A 14,286-nucleotide genomic window follows, 5' to 3' on the forward strand; every position below is an offset into this window, starting at 1 on the left:
CAAGTGTGATAGAAGTCCGTTAACCAGCTACGCAAATCAGAAATAAAAATCCTGTGGTGCAAGTCTAAAGTTTTAATTTACACAAGATTATGTGGCAACATCTAAATAACGGGACAAAAGATTGGTACATCAAATTGGGACAGGTGATCCCAAGCCCTAAGGTAGCTAAGACAGTTGTTGCCGGTTTAAAGTTTTTAGAGTAAGTATTTTTTTATTTGAATAATTTGAACCTTATATTTTCCATGTTGTTATAATTATTGTACGGAAATTGATAAAATTCGCACATGAAACGATTGTGTCCATCCAAAATGCTACTAATAATAATTGACCAGGATCACATTGGATAAGGGGTCACTACTGTGCGTGAGGCACAACAGTGACTGTGTTACATTCATTTGAGATGTATTATGGCCTTATTTTTATGATCCAAACCGTCCATTTTGTAGGGTTTGTTGAGTACTTCATGCCTATCAAAAATCATATTAATCGGATATCAACAACTATATGATCGATAACCAAAAAAATAAATAATAAAAAATGGACGGTTTGGATCATAAAAATAAAACCATAATACACCTCAAATAGATGCACCACAGTCACTGCTGTGCCTCACGCACAGCAGTGACCCCCTTATCCGATCACATTACAATACAATTGAAAGTGTGACTTAAATTGGTGAAACTAAAAACTAGGAAGACAAAATGAAATTTTGCTCAAAGTAAAAAATAAACATTACTGAATAAGAAAAGATGCTACAAAAAGCACAATTAAACAACGGGCCCCAAAGACAAGATAAAAGAAAACACACATGAAAACTCAGTTGGCAAGGCACCAACCGAAAGTATACCCCCAAAAGCCAGACCAATTTCCAATTGAAGGTCTCAATTTCACCTGATCCGCTTTTGAATTTCACTAATAGTAGAGAGCAAAATGTGCTTCTCTTCATTCACCATCTTCTGTCCTCCAACAACGGTGCTCCTAAGCGAGCCCTTTCGCTGCTTTCTTCCAGACCATGAACTAAGACATTGACAAGGTTCAACAGATCAATTGAAGCAGTTATTTCGAGTCCAAACTAAACAGTCAGTTCGTCTTTTCTAATTCTTGTCACCTTCTGCAAAAGAATCGGTTACAGAGTCTCCCTGACCAAATCAAATGCTACTTTGACAGCAGGATGCTCGGCAGATTGACGGAGGATGGCAAGGCTATCTTCACAATTATTTGGATTGCCCACGGAAAGTTGGCGACGAAACTTTTCATCTACATATAAGGATGCAAAGTTTATGCCCTGTCTATATGTGTTACATGAAAAGAAACCAAGCATATATAAACAGTATTCAAGAAGGTTGTTTATTAGTGAGAAAAAACAAGAAGAAATTAATTAAATGGGGCTTCTCAAATTTTTTCTTTAAATTATTTTTGGGCTCACAAAGGGTGTCTAGGGTTTTGCTCCGATTAATCTCTAGGTTGTTAAAAATGGAATCGTACATGGGATCATGAATCAAATCATTAAATTAGACCGAGAATTATAAAATTCTACTCTCAACGTAAAATGAAATGGAAAATAATCAATAATGATAATGTATATTAGATAAATTTAAAATTATTAAAATAAAAATGATAAATTTGACATAGTAAATCTTCTAATTATGATAAACTTGTAATAAGTATATTTTATTTATTTATTTTTCAAACATGAGGAGTGATCTTTGTAATTTATCCTAAATAATGGCACTGCTGAAGAAACACAAACACAAACAGAGACAGAGAGTAGGTACCTGAAGATCTAGTTATCCTAGCTCTATTGGCCACGGATGCGGCAGAAACGACAGAATCTGGTGAATAACCGGTGGAACCTTCAGACTTGGTCGGAGGAGGTGTGCAGTGTGAGGAGTGTGGAATAGACTCACCATTCGAGTCGAGTGTGATTCTCTGAATGGATTCCCGGGAATGCTATTTCAAATGGAATAGACTCACCATTCGAGTAGAAGGATAAACATTCACTATTTCAAATGGATTCCCGGGAATGCTATTGTTCGAATCTGGCAGGGCCGGCTCCGAACATTCAGGTCTAAAACATTTAACATGGGGCCTACGTTTATTCATGTCATTCAAAAAAAAGAAAATCAACTTAAAAAATTTTAAAGGATAGAATTTAATATTATTGTTTATATCTAACCAGTTACATTTAAAAAAAATAAAAAAATAAAATAAAATAAAAAAATTTACCATACAAAAATCTAGAATTATAATATAAAATAAAATAAAAAAATGAATGAATTATATCACTATATCACTTAAACGTTGCACTTCTTGCATTTTTAGTTACAAAATTTAACCAAGAGCTTGTACTTGTGATTCAATTAATTCTTCTATACTTTCTTGGAAGTGCAATTAAATAAATAATAAGTTTCATTATTCAACAAACAACAATCAATTTAATTCTAGATATTTTAGTTTTTAAGTAAAGCCAACAAACAATTGAATTAAAACTTGAAATGATACAAAATCTAAAGGCGGAGAGAGAATATTTACTAGTATTTTAGAAGTGTGAGCACCCTTTTTTGTTTTCTACTTTTTTCTTCTCAAAATATCCTTATGAACATGTTACTCTAAAAATTTTCTATCTACTATTATTGTAAAAGTGTGAGTATCCTCGCTAGGGATGGGACGGGTTTACCCAACCTGCAACTATTATGTTCAAATCTCATAGATTAACTGAAATCTTCAGACTTTGACCAGTCAACGGGCTGGTACAGATCAAGCCTATTTAAAAACTAAAATCACATCTCACTCATTAGCCCAAATCTTATGGGCCAAAATCAATCTATTTAAAAAACTAAAATCACATCTCACCCATAAAGCCAAACCTTACGGGCCAAAATCAAACTAAATCGGGTTCAACATTATACTTATATTATTAAGTTCTACACATTTTTCATTCACATATTTTTAATATTTTTATAAGTTATTTTTCTGTTTTACTTTCCAACATAATTCAAATATTTGCATTTATTTTTTTTTACCATTTTACATCTCATATAATAAAAAAATAATCAAGTAACATAATGTAATTTTATTTATAATACTAATGAGCGGGATAAAAAAGTCAAAGGACTAGCATCACACAAGGTAAAAAGAGCCAACTAGGTTGGTCTTTCCTACCTCAAATTCGATCATGTGCTACCTCCCTCAGACTCTGGAAAATGAACCCTTTAAATTAACCAAAACTTGACACTTTGCAAAGAGAGAAAGAGGAATATGATTAGTTGTTTCTATTTTTTTTTATTGCATTCAATTCCTAAACCCCATATAATACACACACACATATATATATATATATATATATATAATTATTAATGTATTTTAATGAAATAAATTTGAATTAAACAGTGTTGATTTTTTTTTTTTTGTTTTTGTTTTTACATACCAATATATATATATATATATATTTGGATGGGATGGTTTGAGTCGGGTTAATGGGATGGTCAGGTTGGGCTTACCCATGCAAGCTCTTACATGCCAAGTTTATGTGCAGGCTTGGGTTACAAACCTTTGTTGAAGCCCTAAATCATCTTTTATGGGTTGGAATAGGTTGGGTACTCAAGCGAGTTAGGACGTGCCATGGGACGGGTTGGGTACTCAAGCGAGTTGGGACGTGCCATGGGACGGGTTGGGTAATATCAGGTTTTTTTGTTCGCGGGCCATTTGATGACCCCTAACCCTCACTTGTTTTCTACTTTTCCATATTCCCAAAATACATTTCTCAACACACTGCCCCTGAAAAACCACCATATAACAATTGTAGCACCTGTATCCTTCGAAGCTTTTGGGAAATGTATTTGAATCCTTTATTTTATTTTCGAAATCTTTGGTGTTGTTGTATGTTGGTTTTGGAGGAGTATAATCCGATTTAAACTTATTGGGTTTGGTTGTTCGCACTTGTTCTTGTTAAAAAGTTGTTTGGGAACTTAGAAATTCTATTCTAGGGTCGACACCAGCCTTCCTAAGGGTCGATCCTTACCTGTTGGTGAAATTTCTGGAGGTGTTGTTGGAAAATAGGGTTGACACCAGCCTTGGTGGTGTCGACACCTCCCTCTTGTTGTTATCCACAAGGGTCGACACCAGTCTGGAAAGGGTCGACCCTTGCATATTGCAGAATCTGTATTGGTTGCTGGAAATTAGTGTCGACCCTTCCTGTCTAAGGGTCGACCCCCCTTGCCCGAAGGGTCGACCCCTGCGTGTTTTTGTTCAGATTTTTGGGGTTTGATTGGGCCCTACCTTTGGGGAAGTTTTTGAGCCTATTATTTTATTTGACCTTAGGGCTATTTGCTACAAATATAAATAGGCCTAAACCACTTTTTCTCATTATTTTTCCTCCCTTTTTTCCTTTCAAACCGCGAGTTCTCCTCTCTCTCTCTAAAACTCAAACTTTTTCACTTAAATCTCTAAATCTACTCACCTAGAGTGATCTTTTCACCTTGCTCCTTTGAGATTAAGTGTTGAGCTTGTCAAGGGCTTCGTTTTGAGCGGGCAAATCGTTGTTTCGTTGCCGTCGACTTTTGAGCTTTTCTCTCTTCTCTCCCATCTAAGCTTGAGGTAGGGATCTTCTCTACACTTCCATATGATATTTAACTTAGTTATTTGTATCTTGTGTAACAATGATGCGATTTGGGGGTGTTTAAGGAAAATCTAGAGTTTGGGCATAAAATGAAAAGAGGAATTTTTGGGTGAAGGTGAAATAAATGCTTGAGGGGTTTGAAAATGATGTTGTATTGTGCATGATTTGATGATTTTGGCACTTGGCTAATATTTGGGGAAAAAGCAGAATTTTTCCTAATTGAATCAAATTATTATTTTGTATAAATAATGGAAATTCACATTAAAAATGTGAAATTGAAAGGGTATTGATACGAATTGTGGGATTGGTTATGTGTTATTCCATTCTTTGGTAGTTTCGAATAAACTATCTGTTACAAGATTTTATATCTGTTTAGAAATAACTGTATTGGGCTATCGGTGGAGGATAGCTATGATTGTTGTAGAAATTGCATACGGATTAGGTGAATTGAAACTTATCACTTGTGCTTGTCATTGAATATGACTATATTTATATACATTGTATATGTATGGTTATTTGGGAGTGGAAAGATGATGTACTCCATTATTTGAGTTTGTGATTAAATATATTGCATATGTATGAATGATTGTTTGGGAGGAGAAAGGGGATAGACTCCATTATAATTAAGTTGGCCGGAGTGTCCTGGGTGAAAGTCCCGAAATTATACATGGGTGCCTAGTCCGCTGACGAAATATCTGTAAAATGGCAATTATAGTGGTTGTATAGCCTACGTTTACATGGGTCTCGTTTGACGGTTGCCGGCGGACGAAATATCCGTGAAAGAAAAGTTTGAAGTGCTTACGTGTTGATAATGTGGTTCTAGAACTAATGAGTTGTAATCTCATTTGGGTTGTTGAGAAATAATGAAATTGGCTTATGTAATTAAATGAAATGAAGGGAAACGGCTTAATGATTGAGTTTGGTAATTTAAGACTATACATAATGTGGATGCCTCTATCTTTGATGTTGTATATGCATAGTGTACTTATACCTTTGCTAAATTTCATATACTGTATTAGATAGTTTCTACTGGGCTGTGGCTCACCCTACTTGGGAATAACATTTTCAGGTAATGATGGCATGCCTCCACCATGGCAATAGCGTTAGAGAAACTTTTGGAAGCAAGGCCTTCTCATTTTGATTGTATATTTTTGTAAAGCCAATAGCTTAAGATGTAATGTGTGAAGCTCACTTTTGATTGTAACCAAGATATGTCTTGGAAAGATGTAAGCCCGTAGGGCATTTAATTTGTTGTTATTAATTTGCATTACATGTTGTAGATTCAGAATGAACGTTTATGAATGTATAATACATGTAATCCCTTTTGTAATACAAATTCTGTTATGAGAAAGTGTACCAATTGTGTTATATTCATTTCTCTTATGAGTTGGGTTATTTGGATTATTTTGAGGGCATTACAACTTGGTAACAGAGCGTACCGGGTTTGAATACTTTGGGTACGTGGAAAGTGGTTAGTACCACAATGGGTTTGTCTCGCTTGCTAGAGACTCAAGTGTAATATGTACTTATATGACAACATGCTTATGTGATTATTTGGGTATGGGATTAAATTTCTTGGATGTTGATTGGGTCTACGGGTTTCTAAGAGTCCTATTAGAAAGGCACTTGATCACTGCTATTTCTAATTGGAACTCTAGTAACACTGCGGGACGGTCATTATCCGGAGATGAAATTCGTATGTGTTTATGTGATTACATGCTTATGTGGAGTGAATTACTATTGTCCAATGTATTAGGACACAAGTGAATTAGCTTCGACACATTTGTGAATGTGCTAATTTCTTGTGTTACCTTTATTAGGATGTTAGGATGTGGTCGTAGAGGTAGGCGTGGTAGGCCTAGGAGGCACGAGGTGCCTATACCGAATGAGATTCTGACGCAGGAGGAAGGTTTTGGTCAGGCTAATGTTGCCGAACCAGTAGGTCAGCAGGCCATAGGCGCCTTAGCTTATGAAATGACCGGAGCATTGAGGGAATCAATGGACATTCTCAGAGTTGAAAATCAAGTCTAGGCCCAAGTAACTGAGGCAGGGCCTTCTTTTCTGAAAAGGGAGTTCTTCTGGTCAAATCCGGATGAGTTTTTGGGCGACCCAAAGGAACCGCTGAAGGCAGACGAATGGCTAGAACAGATGGTGAAAACATTTGAGATGCTTGGCATCGAAGACGAGGGATTGAGAGTGACCTTGGCGTCCTTCTAGTTGAAGGGAGACATGGGTCAATGGTGAAAGTATGTGAGTGGACGCACTGGAGGGACTTTGGAGGCTTTCGTTGACGCCTTCCAGGACAAGTAGTTACCTCCCACTGTTAGGAAGACGTTGAGGGATTAGTTTTCTCGCCTCAAGCAGTTGAACACACCTGTAGCCGAGTTTGAGGCCAAGCCTCTCTAGATTTGCACCTGAGTTGATGGCGACCGAGGAGCACCGTTGTTTGAAGTTCCAAAAGAGGCTGAGGACCAGACTCATGTTTCAAGTGGCCGGATCCATGATTAGAGATTATGGGCGCCTTGTGGAGGTAGCAGCCCATCTTGAGACTATCATGTAGGCTGAGAAGGAGAGGATGAGGGGCTCTAGGAGGAGTCAGGATAGTCAGGGGGACGGTAAGAGACAGAGAGGTTCTAACTCTCAACAGTCCCGAGGAGTTTAGTCGAGGTCTACCTCTCTAGTGCCTAGCTCGGGTTCTGGAAAAGGTGGTTAGGGAGATGTGACCTGTTTCAAGTGTGGTTAGTTGGGCCACAAGTTTCCAGCTTGCCCACAGAGAGGAGGAGGGCAGAGAGCAGCTTCGTCTTTGGCTCGTTCTCAAGGCCAGAGTCAAGGTAGAGGACAACCACCCACTTGTTATCAGTGTGGCCAAGCAAGACACTTGAAGAGGTCTTGCCCACAGTTGGGTGGCACATCTGGTGCATCTGGTTCGAGGCAGACACAGAGTCACCAGCCAGCACAGTCAACATAGGCCTCGAGGGCTAATCAGAGAGCTTCTTCCGCTTAGTCAGTACAGTAGGCCTATGCTCTGAGGGGTGAACAGGTAGATCAAAGGCCAACAAGGCGTGTGTATGTTATTACCGCGCCAGATCTTGTACATACTCCTTCAGTAGTGAGAGGTACTTTCCTGTTTTGTAATTCAGTTGCTAATGTGTTGATTGATACAAGTGCATCCCATTCTTTTATCTAGTCTACATTTGCATCAAATTTGGGATTGGAGTTGGCACAATTAGCATCTCCTATTTGTGTAGAGTCACCTATTAGTAGTGAGGTTATATTGAAACAGGGGTGTTGGGGTTGTGATATAAAGGTTACCGGTCGTCAACTTCCATTTGCATTTGTTCTGCTTGATATGACTAATTTTGATGTTATTTTGGGTATGGACTGGTTATTGCCATACTGAGCTACTATAGATTGCTACCATAAGAGGATTACTGTATGTACCTTGAGCGGAGATTGCTTTTATTTCTTGGGGGGACCGGATGGATAGAGTCTTATCACCGGTGTATGATCCGCGTGGACGGAGTGAACTTAGTTGTCTTCTTGCTAGCTCAAAATAGTGGGTGCAATGAAATTCGAGTTGAGCTGCCAAGGGTGGTGTGTGAATACCCTGATGTTTTTCTCGAGGATCTTACTAGTTTGCCACCTCACCGAGAGATCGAGTTTTCTATTGATTTAGTACCTGGCATGGCACCGATTTCTATGGCACTGTTAGGTAAAGGTTTTATCTGTCCTAGTACTTCGCCTTGAGGAGCGTCGTCCCTCTTCGCTAAAAAAAAAGATGGAGCCTTACGGCTTTGTATCGATTATCGAAAATTGAACCAGGTTACTGTTAAGAATAAGTACCCAATGCCTCATATAGATGACCTATTTGATCAGTTGAAGGGGTCTTGTTGTTTTTCTAAGATAGACCCGAGGTCAGGTTACCATCAATTGGGGGTAAGGGAGGTGGATATCCCGAAACTGGCATTCCGTACGCGATATGGCTATTATGAGTTTCTAGTGATGCCTTTTGGGCTAACCAATGCACCGGCTGTGTTTATGGATTTGATGAACTAGATTTTTTGTGAGTTCCTAGATTGTTTCGTGGTTGTCTTTGTGGATGACATTTTGATTTATTCACCTTCAAAGGAGGAACACAAGGAACACTTGCAGGTAGTACTTGAATTGCGTAGAGCCTATAAGTTGTATGCTAAACTTAGGAAGTGTGAATTTTTGCTGAGAGAAGTTAAGTTCTTAGGCCATGTGATATCCGAGGGAGGGGTGACGACATATTCATCCAAGATTGAGGTAGTTCAAGATTGGGCGCAACCTAAGAATACCTTTGAGATTCGTAGTTTTCTGGGGTTAGCCGGATATTGCCGGAGGTTTGTGAAAGATTTCTCTAAACTAGTTTCACCTTTAACTAGGCTGACAAGGAAGGGGGTCACATATGTGTGGGATGAGACTTGTGAGAAATCGTTCCAAGAACTTAACGTTAGACTCACTACTACTCCAGTTTTGATTATCCTGGAGAGGGGTTTGGGTTACTCAGTTTATTGTGATGCCTCACGGGAAGGTTTGGGTTGTGTTTTGATGCAAGAGGGGAAAGTAGTAGCCTATGACACGAGAGGAACTACCCTACTCACGAGTTAGAGTTAGTGGTAGTGATCTTTGCTTTAAAGACCTGGAGGCACTATTTGTATGGTGAGAAGTTCAAAGTATTTTCTTATCACAAGAGTCTGAAATATCTGTTTACACAGAAAGGCTTGAACCTGAGGCAGAGGAGGTGCATGGAGTTTATAGAGGATTATGACTTCAAGTTGCATTATCATCTCGGAAAGGCCAATGTAGTGGCCAATGCTTTGAGTAGGAAGCCTATCAGTAGTATGGCCTGTGTGGCCATCCGGGAGTGGGAAATGTTGGGTACCCTTGAGGAGTTTGACTTGTATCTTGGCGAGTCCGTTGAATCTGCAACCTTGTTTTTAGTGGTTGCACAACCTACACTCGTGAATCGAGTGTTAGAAGCACAGAAGGGTGACCTTGAGGTAGAAACCCTTAGGGAGAAGATTAAAGTGGGAAAGTAGAGAAGGGCTTGAATGTGTATCCTGACCAGAGTATGAGATACCGTGACCGTTTGTTTGTGCTGGAGTCTTACCGAGAGGAAGTACTCCGAGAGTTTCACCATTTACACCTTGCGGTGCACCCGGGAGGCACAAAGATATGTCAGGATTTAAGTCGCCAGTTTTGGTGGAGGGGTATAAAGAGGGATGTAGCCGTATTTGTATCTAAGTGCCTCACTTGTCAACAAATGAAGGCCGAGCATCAGAGGACAGCAGGTTTGTTGCAACTCTTGCCTATAGCCGAATGGAAGTGGGAACATGTCACGATGGATTTCGTTGTGGGTCTTCCGAGGACTCAACGAGGTAGTGATGCCATTTGGGTGGTAGTTGATCGGTTAACCAAGTCTGCGCACTTTATCCCTATGCGCGTGAGTGATTCAGTAGACTATCTTGCCGACCTGTATATCAGGGACATAGTGAGGTTGCACGGGGTCCCTATGACGATCATATTAGATAGAGATCCACGTTTCATAGCCTAATTGTGGCAGAGTTTGCAGAGTGCCTTGGGCACTAGATTGACCTTTAGTACCGCGTATCATCCTCAGACTGATGGGCAGTCCGAGCGTACTATTCAGATCCTTCAGGATATGCTTCGAGGCTGTGTCCTTGACTTTAAGGGGTCGTGGGAGAGGCACTTATCCATAGCGGAGTTTGCTTATAACAACGGTTTCCAATCGAGTATTGGCATGGCACCGTTTGAGGCCTTGTATGGTCGACCTTGTAGATCTCCAGTGTGTTGGGCCGAGGTGGGTGGCACGCCTTTGTTAGGCCCAGAATTAGTTCGGGAAACGACTGAGAAAGTGGCCCTTATTCGTAAGAGATTGATTACGGTTCAGAGTCGCCAGAAAAGCTATGCCGACCGTAGGAGGAGACCCTTGTCTTTTGAGGTGGGCGATCGTGTCTTTTTGAAAATTTCACCAAGACAGAGTTTGATGAGATTTGGGAAGAGCGGGAAGTTGTCCCCTCAGTTTATTGGACCTTTTGAGATCCTTGAGCGGATTGGGGAAGTCGCTTATCGTTTGGCATTACCGCCATAATTTTTCGGGGTTCATGACGTGTTTCACATTAGTATGCTTCGGAAGTACAAGCCGGATCCATCGCATGTGTTGGATAAGACCGACTTAGAGGTAGATGATGATGCCTCATATAAGGAGAGACCGGTGAGGCTCTTGGATAGACGGGACCAAGTCTTGCGAGGCAAGACAATTCTCTTAGTAAAGGTATTGTGGAAACATCACGAGGTCGAGGAAGCGACTTGGGAGCGTGAATTGAAAGTCCGAGAGAAATATCCGGACTTGTTTGTTGTTATCTAAACATGTATTGAAATTTTAATTACGATGATGAAATGTATAAACATTGTATGCGTTTTGAATTATAAGAACATTGTATATGTTATGGGCATCTTGGAAACATGAGTTTATTGTAAACATTGCGTATGTTTGAGAATGTGGAATATCACATGTATTATATTGCTTTGGGAGCATTGTTTATGCGATGTTAATTTCTTGAAAACTTGGATTCTGGTTAAACATTGTAAATGTTTTGGGAAATTGCAAATTTCATTTTAATATGGGACTTGTGTATCGAGTTGATAAGAATGGATGACTGGAAAATGGGTCATGGTGATGAAATTGATTGATTATCATTGTTGAGATTGGTTTAATCATGCCTTTAAAACTTAAAATTTCGGGGATGAAATTTCTCAAGGTGGGGAGGTTGTAGCACCTGTATCCTTCGAAGCTTTTGGGAAATGTATTTGAATCCTTTATTTTATTTTGGAAATCTTTGGTGTTGTTGTATGTTAGTTTCGGAGGAGTATAATCCGATTTAAACTCGTTGGGTTTGGTTATTCGTACTTGTTCTTGTCAAAAGGTTGTTTGGGAACTTAGAAATTCTATTCTAGGGTCGACACCAGCCTTCCTAAGGATCGAACCTTACTTGTTGGTGAAATTTCTAGAGGTGTTGCTAGAAAATAGGGTCAACACCAGCTTTGGTGATGTCGACACCTGCCTCTTGTTGCTATCCACAAGGGTCGACACCAGTCTGGGAAGGGTCGACCCTTGTATATTGTAGAATCTGTGTTGGTTGCTGGAAATTAGTGTTGACCCTTTTTGTCTAAAGGTCAACCTCCCTTGCTTGTTGCCAGATTGTCTTTTCTACGTAAAGGGTCGACTGCCCTGCCTGAAGGGTCGACCCTGCGTGTTTTTTTTCTTCATATTTTTGAGGTTCGATTGGGCCATACCTTTGTTGGGGGGGGGGGGGGGGGGGGTTTGGGCCTATTATTTTATTTGACCTTAAGGCTATTTGCTCCTAATATAAATAGGCCCAAACCACTTTTTCTCATTATTTTTCCTCCCCTTTTTCCTTTCAAATCGTGAGTTCTCCTCTCTCTCTCTAAAACTCAAACGTTTTCACTTAAATCTCCAGATCTACTCACCTAGAGTAATCCTTTCACCTTGCTCCTTTGAGATTAAGTGTTGAGCTTGTCAAGGGCTTCATTTTGAGCGGGGCAAATCGTTGTTTCATCGCCGTCAACTTTTGAGCTTTTCTCTCTTCTCTCCCATCTAAGCTTGAGGTAGGGATCTTCTCTACACTTCCATATGATATTTAGCTTAGTTATTTGTATCTTGTGTAACAATGATGCGATTTTGGGGTGTTTAAGGCAAACCTAGAGTTTGGGCATAAAATGGAAAGAGTGGTTTTTGGGTGAAGGTGAAATAAATGCTTGACGGGTTTGAAAATGATGTTGCATTGTGCATGATTTGATGATTTTGGCACTTGGCTAATATTTGCGGAAAAAGAGGAAATTGTCCTAATTGAATCAAATTATTATTTTGTATAAATAATGGAAATTCACATTAAAATGTGAAATTGAAAGGGTATTGATATGAATGGTGGGATTGGTTATGTGTTATTCCATTCTCTGGTAGTTTCGAATAAACTATCTGTTACAAGATTTTATATCTGTTTAGAAATAATTGTATTAAGCTATCGGTGGAGGATAGCTATGATTATTGTAGAAATTGCATGCGGATTAGGTGAATTGAAACTAATCACTTGTGCTTGTCATTGAATACGACTATATTTATATACATTGTATATGTATGGTTATTTGGGAGTGGAAAGATGATGTACTCCATTATTTGAGTTTGTGATTAAGTATATTGCATATGTATGAATGATTGTTTGGGAGGAGAAAGGGGATAGACTCCATTATAATTAAGTTGGCCGGAGTGTCCTGGGTGAAAGTCCCGAAATTATACATGGGTGCCTAGCCCGCGGACGAAATATCTGTAAAATGGCAATTGTAGTGCTTGTATAGCCTACGTTTACATGGGTCTCGTTTGACAGCTGTCCACGGACGAAATATCCGTGAAAGAATACATGGGTCTCGTTTGACGGTTGCCCACAGACAAAATATCCGTGAAAGAAAAGTTTGAAGTGCTTACGTGTTGATAATGTGGTTCTAGAACTAATGAGTTGTAATCTCATTTGGGTTGTTGAGAAATAATGAAATTGGCTTATGTAATTAAATGAAATGAAGGGAAACGGCTTAATGATTGAGTTTGGTAATTTAAGACTACACATAATGTGGATGCCTTTATCTTTGACGTTGTATATGCATAGTGTACTTATACCTTTGCTAAATTTCATATACTATGTTAGATGGTTTCTACTGGGCTGTGGCTCACCCTACTTGGGGATAACATTTTCAAGTAGTGATGGCATGCCTCCACCAAGGCAATAGCATTGGAGAAACTTTTGGAAGCAAGGACTTCTCATTTTGATTGTATATTTTTGTAAAGCCAATGGCTTAAGTTGTAATGTGTGAAGCTCACTTTTGATTGTAACCAAGATATGTCTTGGAAAGATGTCACGACCAGAACCCGCCCCCATGGGTTAAGGCCATAACCGGCCAGTAATCATGAGATTACCTATGGCCTCAAATCAAACCGGACAAAACTCATCAGAGTAAAGGGGCTAAACGGAAGCAAATTTTAAACTTTGTCCATAGAGCTGTGCTTACATGGCACATCATAACAATCTATACGAAAACATGTTGATAACTCACGTCAAAAGGATACAGCAACATAAAATTCTGTACAGACAGGATCATTCAAATGTAAGTCAACCCATCGAAACTATATACCACAGATGCAAAATCTTCGCCGACATGACAAAATATAAATACACAGCAAAGGGGCGAAGACGGGTCTCGTACGTGAGACGCAAGGGCTGACTCTCCAAAACTCGGTTGTCCCATACTGACTTCACTGAGGCTGGGTCTGGATCTCTCTTGGCTCACCTACAAGCACATGAATGAGCGTGAGCAATAGCCCAGTGAATAATATCAAATAAAGAATATACATTGGAACAATATACATCAAACAGCTTCAGGCCCAATTTGTGTTTCTAACTAATACATACATACATAGACATATGTAAGTTAAGTAACTACGGTTCCAAACACATCATACGGCCTCAGGCCCAATTCATTCGTTTCATTGTCAAACCACTACTCGTGTCAAACTGGTCCTCAGCCTTTTCAAACTTTCATATCAAACTGGC

Source organism: Camellia sinensis, chromosome 10, assembly GCF_055761805.1.
Source record: "Camellia sinensis isolate YWXY chromosome 10, ASM5576180v1, whole genome shotgun sequence".
In the NCBI taxonomy this organism is placed as follows: domain Eukaryota; kingdom Viridiplantae; phylum Streptophyta; class Magnoliopsida; order Ericales; family Theaceae; genus Camellia; species Camellia sinensis.